This window comes from Penaeus vannamei, chromosome 4, assembly GCF_042767895.1.
Source record: "Penaeus vannamei isolate JL-2024 chromosome 4, ASM4276789v1, whole genome shotgun sequence".
NCBI lineage: Eukaryota > Metazoa > Arthropoda > Malacostraca > Decapoda > Penaeidae > Penaeus > Penaeus vannamei.
This window is the reverse complement of record NC_091552.1, coordinates 26,482,107-26,494,606: the sequence shown is the minus strand read 5'-3', so window position 1 is coordinate 26,494,606 and position 12,500 is coordinate 26,482,107.

Sequence of the window (12,500 nt, the reverse complement as noted above, 5' to 3'; positions counted from 1 at the left end):
CAGTCTGATGAGACATCGTTTTCTTTTCCCTGGTAGAGCCTGAGCATCAGGGCTTATTCTTTTTGATGTTGCCATTATTTGTCCAAGCAAAAATATAAATAAGTAAGCTTATTTATAAGTAAGGGTTTTGGAGAGTTCATTAGACAGAAAGTAAAAATGTATAATCAAATTGCCAAAGACAAGGAAAATGACAGCAAAGCAAAATTAATGAAGTACACTTGCAAGTACTCAAAACACATCTACAAAAATTTTCCTACAAACAACATTTTGGTGTATTGACTCAGTAGTATCAAGATGTGCAACATCTTAAGATAGTCAAAAATATTATGCACCTCTGAGGCTGGTATTACAGGGGTTTGGTTATCTAATCCTTAGATAAAAAGATAGATAGATAGATACATAGAGATACAGATAAATATACATATAAGTTTACCAACCACAGGCATCATATGAATATACCTATGTTTCTGTGGTAAAACAATAATTACCCTTAACACATCTTGAATACTTAGATTTTTAAAATAAAAATATAGTGCTGGACCGTTTGCTATCGAGATCTAATAAGGAAAGACACGAGAAGAGAAAAAGAAAAAGAAATAGAGCATGAGACAAAAGTCACAGTTTTCTCTGAACACAGTATACATAAGAAAACGAGGATTCCGAGACAATGTAGGAGAAACTTGTATATATAGATGAATATTTATTATTATCATTAGTAACATTACTTTCATCAACGGAAGTATATCATTATGACAAATACTGCTACTACTGTTATTGCACAAATAACATCAATAACTGATAACATTAAGAATGGTGATGATTATGATAACCAATAGTCGTGATAACAATAGCATTAACAATAATAATATCAATACTACTAGTAATGATGATAGCAGTAGTGATAGTGATAATATCATATATCAGTATTTCATATATGAAATAATGATGAAAACACAACAATAGTCCTTTCATCTGTTTACGTATTTGAAGTTAGGAGGATGCAAGGAAGAAATAAACTGTATAAGTAGTTATTCTTCTTGCTTCCTACATTCCTTGCAAACATCAAATAATAAGTAGTACAACAGAAAAAGGGTGATAAAGCTAATTTCTGGACTTCTTTTTTTTATTATTCAAGGAACATGTGGTTGTTATTCCTATCATCATTAATTACATTATGTCAGTAATAATACTAGCATTAACAGAATTGATGCTAAAATCATCATAGTTATCATTTAGAGTCGAAAAGTTTTTTTTTCAAGTATTCTCTCAAAAGGCTGTAATTCGCTAGAATTTGCCGTTTTCCGACTTTTGGGATTTTATTACTTTTACCCATTTTTTTATTATCAAAGGGCTCAATAATTATCATTATCATTATTATTATGATTATTGTCATTATTATTATGATTATTATCATTATAGTAATTATCGTCATAATTACCATTATTATTATCATTATTGCAGTTGTAATGATTATTATCTTAATTATTATTGTCATTTTCATCATTATAACTATTTTAATAGTGATAATAATAATAATGATAATTTTAGGACTAATAATAACAATTATAATAATTTTAGTAACATAATATTTTTAATTACAATAATAAAATGATTTTTATTATTTCTAATATTATTATTGTTGTGGAAATCATTGGAAGTTTCATTATTACTATCTTTTCAGTTATTATCAAAATTATCATTAAAATTATAATCTTATCATTATCATTATTATCGTCATAAAAAGGGGGAAATCATTAGAATAGTGTTCATTAATGCTATTATTTCTGTTATCAAATTTTTAATCAAAATTTTAATTTTATTCTTATTATCATTACAATTGTCATTATTATCATAAATACCATCATTGTTGTCAATATTAATTGGATTCTCATGAAAATTATCATAATTAATAAAAATCAATGCCAAAATCGTCATAATTATCATTTAGTATCGAAAAAGCGTTTTTTTTTTTTATTATTCTCTGAAAACGCTGTAATTCGCTAGATTTTGCCGTTTTTTCGACTTTTCTTTCATTACTTATTACTTTATTATTATGATTTTTGTCATTATTATTATGATTATTATCATTATAGTAATTATCGTCATAATTACCATTATTATTGCAGTTAGAATGTTTATTATCCGAATTATTATTATTATCATTATTATCATGATTATAATTATTGTTGTCAATATTAATGGGATTATCATGAAAATTATCCTAATTAACAGAATTAATGCTAAAATCATCATAATTATCATTTAGTATCGAAAAAGCGGGTTTTCTAAGTATTCTCTCAAAAGGCTGTAATTCGCTAGATTTTGCCGTTTTTTTTCGAAATTTGGGATTTTATTACTTTTAACCATTATCATTATCATTATTACTATGATTATTGTCATTATTATTATGATTATTGACATTATTATTATGATTACTATCATTATCGTCATAATTACCATTATTATTAATATTATTGCAGTTCTAATTATTATCCTAATTATTATTGTCATTTTCATCATTATAACCATTTTTGTAATGATAATAATTTTAGGATAATTTTAGGACTAATAATAACAATTATAATAATTTTAGTAACAATATTATTTTTAATTACAGTAATAAAATTAACATTATTATTTTTAATATTATTATCTGAATAGTGCTCATTATTGCTATTTTTTCAAATATCAAAATTATTATTAAAATTATAAATGTATCGTTATTATCACAATTATCATCATTATTGTCAATTTTTATGGGATTATCACGAAAATTATCATAATTAACAAAATTAATGCTAAATTCACCAAAATTATCATTTAGAATGGAAAAACAGGGTTTTTCGACTATTCTCTCACAAGGCTGTAATTCGCTAGATTTTGCCGTTTTTTTTACTTTTGGAATTTTATTACTTTTAGCCATTTCTCATTATTAGTGGGCTCAATAATTACCATTCTCATAATTATTATGATTACTGTTATTATTATCCTGATTATTATCATTATAATATTTATCATAATTATTATTATCATTATTGCAGTTGTAATGATTATTATCCTAATTAATATTGTCATTTTCATCATTATAACTATTTTTATAATGATAATAATAATGATAATTTTAGTAACAATGATAATGTTATTCAACACAATAATGGAATTATTATTATTACTTCCAATATTATTAGTATTGTGGGAATCATTACAATAGTGATCATTGTTGCTATATTTTTAGTTATTATCAAAATTATTGCTAGAATTATAATTTTATCATTATTATCACTATTATTGTCATTATTACCGTATTTATCATAATTCTTGTCAATATTAATGTGATTATCATGAAAATTATCTAAATTAACAGAATTAATGCTAAAATCGTCGTAATTATCATTTACAATGGAAAAGGGGGTGTTTCGAGTATTCTCTCAAAAGGCTGTATACGCTAGATTTTGCCGTTTTTTTTCGACTTTTGGGATTTTATTACTTTCAGACATGTTTTCATTATTAATGGGCTCATTAATTATCATTATCATTATTATTCTGATTATTGTCATTATCATTATGTTTATTATCATTATAGTAATTATCGTCAAAATTACCATTATCATAACTGCAGTTATAATGATTATTATCCTAATTATTATTACCATTTTCATGATAATATTATTATCATCATACCTATTTTCATGATAATAATAATGATAATTTTAGGACTAATACTAACAATTAATATAAATTTAGGAACATTGATAATATGTTTAATTACAGTAATAAAATTATTATTATTATTTCTAATATTATTATTATTGTGGAAATCATTAGAATAGTGTTCATTATTGATATTCTTTTCAGTTATTATCATAATTATCATTAAACTTGTAATTTTATCATTATTATTGTCATATTCATTATTATCATCATCATTATTATATTAACGGGATCATCATGAAAATTATCATAATTAACAGAATTAAGGCTAAAATCATCATAATTTTCATTAAGAATCGAAAGTGTTTTTTTTTCGAGAATTCTCTCAAAAGGCTGTAATTCGCAAGATCTTGCCGTTTTTCGACTAAAATCATCATGATTATCATTTAGAATGGAAAAAAGTTTTTTTTTTCAAGTATTCTCTCAAAGGGCTGTGATTCGCTAGGTTTTGCCGTCATTCGACTTGGGGGTTTTATTACTTTTTGCCATTTTTTCATTATTAATGGACTTATCATTATCATTGTTAATATGATTATTGTCATTATTATTATGATTTTTATCATTAGAGTAATTATCGTCATAATTATCATTTTATTATCATTATTTCAGTTATAATGATTATTACCCTAATTATCATTTTCATCATTATAACTATTTTTGTAATGATAATAATAATAATGATTTTAGGACTAAAAATAACAATTATGATAATTTTAGTAACAATTATATTTTTAATTACAATAATAAAATTCTTATTAGTATTTCAAATATTATTATTATTGAGGAAATCATTAGAATAGTGTTCATTATTGCTATTTTCAGTTATTATCAAAATTATCATTAAAATTATATTTTTTTCATTATCATAATCATTATTGTCATTATCATAATTATCATCATCATTGTCAATATTGATGGAATTATCATGAAAAGTATTATAATTAACAGAATTACTGCTAAAAGTATCATAATTATCATTTCGAATCGAAAAAAAATATTTCGAGTATTCTCTCAAAAGGTTGTAATTCGCTAGATTTTTCCGTCTTATCCACCTTTGGGATTTTATTACTTTTAGCCATTTTTCATTATTAATGGGCTCGATAATTATTATTATGATTATCATTATAGTAATTATCGTCATAATTACCATTATTATCATTATTGCAGTTTCAGTGATTATTATCCTAATTGTTATTGTCATTTTTATCATTATAACTATAATGATAATGATAAAATTATTATTATTATTTCTAATATTGTTATTATTGTGGAAATGATTAAAATAGTGTTCATTATTTCTACTTTTTAAAGTTATTATCATTAGAATTATAATTCTATGATTATCATTAGAATTATAATTTTATCAATATTATCATTAAAATTATAATTTTATCATTATTATCATTAGAATTACAATTTATCATTTTATCATTATTATCATTACTGTTGTCATTATTATCATAATTATTATCATTATTGTCATTATTAATGGGATTATCATGTAATTGATCATAATTAATAGAATTGATGCTAAAATCATCATAATTATATTTGGAATCAAAAAAAGTTTTTTTTCGAGTATTCTCTCATAAAGCTGCAATTCGCTAGATTTTGCCGTTTTATCAACCTTGGGGATTTATTACTTTTTTCATTATAAATGGGTTCAATGATTATCATTATCATTATTATTATGAATATTGTCATCATTATTATGATTATTATAATGAAAGTAATTATCGTCATAATTGCCACTATCCTTATAACTATTATAATAATAATAATAATGATAATTTTGGGACTAATAATAACAATTATAATAATTTTAGTAACAATGATAATTGTAATTACAATAATAAAATTATTATTATTATTTTCAGTATTATTATTATTGTGGATCACATTAGAATAGTGTTCATTATTGTTATTTTTTCAGTTATTATCAAAATTATCATGAAAATCATATTATTATTATAACCATTAGCATTGTCATTATTGTAAAAAAAATCATTAAAATTATAATTTTATAATTATCATTACTGTCATTATCATAATTACCATCATTATTGTCAATATTAATTGGATTATCATGAAAATTTTAATATTTAACAGAATTAATACTAAAATCATCATCATTATCACGTAGAATCGATTAAGTGTCTTTTCGAGTAATTCGCTAGATTTTGCCGTTTTTTCGATTTTTTGGATGTTATTACTTTTAGCAGTTTTTTTTTCATTACTAACCGGCTCAATAATTATCATTATCATATTATTTCTAATATTATTATCATTGTGGAAATCATTAGAATAGTGTTCATTATTGCTTGTTTTCAGTTATTATCAAATTTATCATTAAATTATAATTTTATCATTATTATTATAATTGTCATTATTCTCAGTATTAATGGGATTATTATCATCATTGTCAATATAAATGGGATCATCATGAAAATTATCATAATCCACAGAATTGATGTTATAATCATCATAATTCTCATTTAGAATCGAAAAATGATTTTTTTTTTTCGAGAATTCTCTCTAAACTCTGAAATTCGCTACATTTTGCCGGTTTTTCAACTTTTGGGGTTTTATTACTTTTAGCTATTCTTTCGTTATTAATGGGCTCAATAATTATCATTATCATTATTATTATCATAATGATTATTGTCATTATTATGATTATTGTCACCATTATTATGATTATTGTCATGATTGTTTTGATTATTATCAGTATAGTAATTATCGTCATAATTACCATTATCATTATTATCATTATTGGAGTTACAATGCTTATTATCCTAATTATTATTGTCATTTTTATCATTATAACTATTTTTATAATGACAATAATAATGATAATTTTAGGACTAATAATAACAATTATAATGATTATAGAACAATGATGATATTTTTAAATACAATAATGAAATTATTATTATTATTTCCAATATTATTATTATTGTGGAAATCATTACAATAGTGTTCATTATTGCCCTTTTTTCAGTTATTATCAAAATTATCATTACAATTATAATTTTATCATTATCATAATTATTGTCATTACTATCATAATTATCATTATTATTGTCAATGTTAATGGGATTATCATGAAATTATAAAAAATGGCAGAATAAATGCTAAATTCATCAAAATTATCATTTAGAATCGAAAAAGATTTTTTTCGAGTATTCTCTCAAAAGATTTTGCCGTTTTTTCCACTTTTGGTATTATATTAATTTTACCTATTTTTCATTATTAATGGGCTCAACAGTTCTGATTATAATTATTACCATGATTATTATCATTATTGCAGTTATAATGATTATTATCCTATTATTGTAATTTTCATCCCTTTAACTATTTTTATAATTATAATAATAATAATTTTTGAATTAATAATAACAATTATAATAATTTCAATAACAATGAAAATATTTTTCATTACAATAATATTTTTTCAATTATAATAATATATTTTTAATTACAACAATAGGACTATTATAATTATTTCTAATATCATTAATATTGTGGAAATTACTAGAATAGTGTTCATTATTCCTATTTTTTGAGTTATTATCCAAATTATCATTAAAATTAAAATTTCATTATTATTATTGTCATTGTTATCATAATTAACGTCAATATTTAAAAAAATTATCATGGAAATTATCATAATTAACAGAATTAATGCTAAAATCATCATCGCTAGATAATGCCCTTTTTCCACTTTTGGTATTTTATTACTTTTAGCCATTTTTTCATTATCAATGGGCTCAATAATTATCATTATGATTATTGTTATGATTATTGTCATTATTATTATGATTATTATAATTTTAGTAATTATAGTCATATTTACCATTATTATTATCATTATTCCAGTTCTCGTATTATTATCGAAATTATTATTGTCATTTTCATTATTATAACTATTTTTATAATGATAATAATGATAACTATAATTATCATTTCATGAGAATTCCTTTATTATTGACAATAATGATAATAATTATAATGATAATGACAATAATAATGATAATAATAAAATGATAACTGTAATGATAATTTTGATAATTACTGCAATAATGGGAATAATTAAATCTATTCTAATAATTTCCATACTAATAAGGGCAATAAAAAATGATAATATAATTATTATTGTTATTATAACTATTATTATTGTCATTATTTCTAAAATTATCACCATTATTATTATCATTATAAAAATAGTTATAATGATGAAAATAACAAAAATAATTAGCATAATAGATATTGTAACTGCAATAATGATAATAATAATGATTATTATGTAGATAATGACTAAAAGGATAATAATCATAAAAATAATGACAATGATGATAATAATGATGATAATAATAATTATAGAGTCCATTTATAATTAAATAAAGGCTAAAAGTAATAAAATCCCAAAAATCGAAAATACGGCCTTTTGAGAGAAATGTCGGGAAAAAAACTTTTTCCCTTTTAAATGATAATTATGATGATTTTAACAATAATTCAGGTAATTATGATGATTTTCTTGATAATTCCTTTATTCTGACAATAATGACGACAATTATGATGATAATGACAATAATAATGATAATAATAATAAAATGGTAATTATAATGATAATTTTGATAATTACAACAGCAATAATTAACTCTATTCTAATAATTTTCATACTAACAAGGGCAATAGAAATGATAATATAATAATAATTGTTATTATAATTATTATTATTGTCATTATTATTTCTAAAATTATCATTATTGTTATTATCATTATAAAAAAAATGTTATAATGATGAAAATAACAATAATAATTAACAATAATTATTATAACTTTAATGATGATAATTATGACGATAATGATTATAATGATAATCATAAAAATAATGACAATAATGATAATAATGATGATAATAATAATTATAGAGTCCATTTATAATGAAATAAAGGCTAAAAGTAATATAATTCCAAAAGTCGAAAAATGGCAAAATAGAGAAAAATGTCGAAAAAAAACTTTTTTGCTTGTTGTTGCTTAATTGATAATTATGATGATTTTTAACATTAATTCAGGTAATTATGATGATTTTCATGATAATTCCTTAATTATTGACGATAATGATGATAATTATGATGATAAATGACAATAATGATGATAATAACAATAAAATGATAATTATAATGATAATTTTGATTACTGCAATAATAGCAATGATTAACTCTATTCTTATAATTTTCATACTAATAAGGACAATATAAATAATAATAATATCATTATTGTTGTTATTATAATTATTATTATTGCCATTATTATTTCTATAATTATCATTATTGTTATTATGATTATAAAAATAGTTAAAATTATGAAAATAACAATAATAATTAGCATATCTATTATAACTACAATAATGATAATAATAATGATAATTATGATGATAATGACTATAATGATAACAATATTTTTCGCTTTCAAGTGATAATTGTGATCCTTCTAACATTACTTCAGGTAATTATGATGATTTTCATGATAATTCCTTTATTATTGACAATAATGATGATAATTATGATAATGACAATAATAAGGATAATGATATTAAAATGATAATTACTGCAATAATAGCAATAATTAACTCTATTCTAATATTTTTTTTACTAATAAGGACAATAGAAATAATGACATGATTATCATTGTTATTATAATTATTATTATTGTCATTATTATTTCTAGAATTATCATCATTGTTATTATCATTATGAAAATAATTATAATGATGAAAATAACAATAATAATTAGCATAACTATTATAACTGCAATAATGATAATAATAATGATAATTATGACGATAATGACTATAATGATAATAATCATGAAAATAATGATAATAAAAGATGATAATAATAATTATAGAGTTCATTTATAATGAAATAAAGGCTGAAAGTAATAAAATCCCAAAATTCGAAAAAACGGTAAAATCTAGCGTATATATATATATATATATATATATATATATATATATATATATATATATATATATATATATATATATATATATATATATATATAGGTTAGGTTTAGGTTTAGGTTAGGTTAGGTAAAGTTTAGGTTTGGTTAGTTTAGATTCCAAATTTCGTTTTCTTACATAAAGTTTATATTAAATCAGTTTAATGGAGGTTTGGTTATATTAGCTGGAATTATGTTAGGTTTCGGTAGGTTAGGCTCAGTTTTGATGAGGAAAGTCCAAATTTCGTTTTCTTACATGAGGTTTATATTATATTAATTTAATGGAGGTTAGGTTACATTAGCTGGAATTTGGTTAGGTTAGGTTAAGTTAGGCTCAGCTTTGATGAGGAGTGTCAAAATTTCCTTTTCTTACCTAAGGTTTATATTAAATCAGTTTACTGAAGGCTAGGATACATGAGCTGGAATTTGGTTAGGTTAGGTTAGGTTAGGCTCAGCTTTAATGAGGAGAGTCGAAATTTCGTTTTCTCACATAAGATTTATATTAAATCAGTTTAATGGAGGTTAGGTTACATTAGCTGGAATTTGGTTAGGTTAGATTAGGTTAGGGTAGCCTCAGCTTTGATGAGGAGAGTCCAAATTTCGTTTTCTTACATAAGGTTTATATTAAATCAGTTTAATGGAGGTTAGGTTACGTTAGCTGGAATTTTGTTAGGTTAGGTTAGGTTAGATTGGGTTAAGTTAGGCTCAGCTTTGATGAGGAGAGTCTAAATTTCGTTTTCTTACATAAGGTTTAAATGAAATCAGTTTAATGGAGGTTAGGTTACATTACCTGGGATTTGGTTAGGTTACACTAAAATAGGTTAGGCTCAACTTTGATGACGACAGTCCAAATTTCATTTTGTTACATAAGATTTATATCAAATCAGTTTAATTGAGATTAGGTTACATTAGATGGATTTTGGTTAGGTTAGGTTAGGTTAGGCTAGGCTCAGCTTTCATGAGGAGACCCCAAATTGCGTTTTATTACATAAGATTTATATTAAATCAATTTAATGCAGGCTAGGTTACATTAGTTCGAATTTGGTTATATTAGGTTAGGTTAGGATAGGCTCAGCTTTGATGAGGAGAGTCCAAATTTCGTTTTCTTACATAAATTTTATATTAACTCAGTTTAATGGAGGTTAAGTTACATTAGTTGGAGTTTGGTTAGGTTAGGTTAGGATAGGCTCAGCTTTGATGAGGAGAGTCCAAATTTCGTTTTCTTACATAAGGTTTATATTAAATCAGTTTAATGGAGGTTAGGTTACATTAGCTGGAATTTGGTTAGGTTAGGTTAGGTTAGGTTAGGCTCAGCTTTGATGAGAAGAGTCCAAATTTCGTTTTCTTACATAAGGTTTAAATTAAACTTGTTTAATGGAGGTTTAGTTACATTAGCTGGAATTTGGTTAGGTTAGGTTAGGTTAGGTTAGGCTCAGCTTTGATGAGGAAAGTCCAAATTTCGTTTTCTTACATAAGGTTTATATTAAATAAGTTTAATGGAGGTTAGGTTACATTAGCTGGTATTTTGTTAGGTTAGGTTAGGTTAGGTTAGGCTCAGCTTTTATGAGGAGAGTCCACATTTCGTTTTCTTACATAAGGTTTATATTAAATCAGTCTAATGGAGGTTCGGTTACATTAGCTGGAATTTGGGTTTTGGGTTTAAAGGGTTTGGTTTAGCTTTATGAGGAGAGTCCAAATTTCTTTTTTTTACATAAGGTTTTTTATTAAATTAGTTTAATGGAGGTTAGGTTACATTAGCTGGAATTTGGTTAGGTTAGGTTTTGGTTAGGTTTTGGGGAGGAGGTTAAATTTGGGTTTTTTAATTAAAGGTTTTTTTAAAGGGTTTAAGGAGGTTAGGTTAATTAGGGTTTGGTTAGGTTAGGTTTTGGTTAGGTTAATTTAGGGAGGTTAAATTTGGTTTTTTTTAAAGGTTTTTTTTGGGTTTAAGGAGGTTAGGTTAATTAGGGAATTTGGTTTTGGGTTTTGGTTAGGGTTTGGTTAAAGGGTTTGGTTAGGTTTATTAAATAAATTTCCTTTTTTAATTTTTTATTTTTAAATTTTTTTAATGGGGGTTAAGGCAATTTTGGAAAATTTGGAAATTTTTTAAAATTTTTTTAAAGGATTATTTTTAACAATTTTTAGGTTGGGTTTTTTGGTTATTTATTAATTATTTTTTTATTATTTTGGGTTTTTATTTGGGTTTTATTATTTGGTTTGGTTTTTAATTTTAAACCTTGGTTTTTTTTGGTTTTGGTTTGGTTTTTGGGTTTTATTATAATAAACATTTTTAAATTTGTTTTTAAATTAATTTTTTAAAAGATAAACAATAATATAAAAATTTAAAAACCCTAATGGAATTTAATCAATTACCCTTTTTATATTAAAATTTTTAAAACAATTTTTATTTTTTACATTTTTTATTTTAAAGGGAAAAATTTTGGCCCCACCCCCAAATTTATTTTCCTTTAATTCCCTTTTAAAAAAAAAAGGCCCAGTTTCAAAATTTTTAAATTGGGTTTTTTAAATTTTCCAAAGAAAATTATAAAATTTTCCCCAAGAAGGGGGAATTTAATCAGCACCCTTTTAATTAAATTTTTCTGAAAAAATTTATTTTAAATAATTCAGGAAAAACTGGTTAAAAATTTTGTTTTTCACCCCCAAAAAAAAAAACCCCCTATTTTTTTTTAAAAAGGGTTTAAATATCCCGAAAATTTCCATTTTCCCGGGTTAAATTTTTTCATAGTCCCTTAAAAAAATTTTTGGAAATTTCCCTTTTTTAAAAA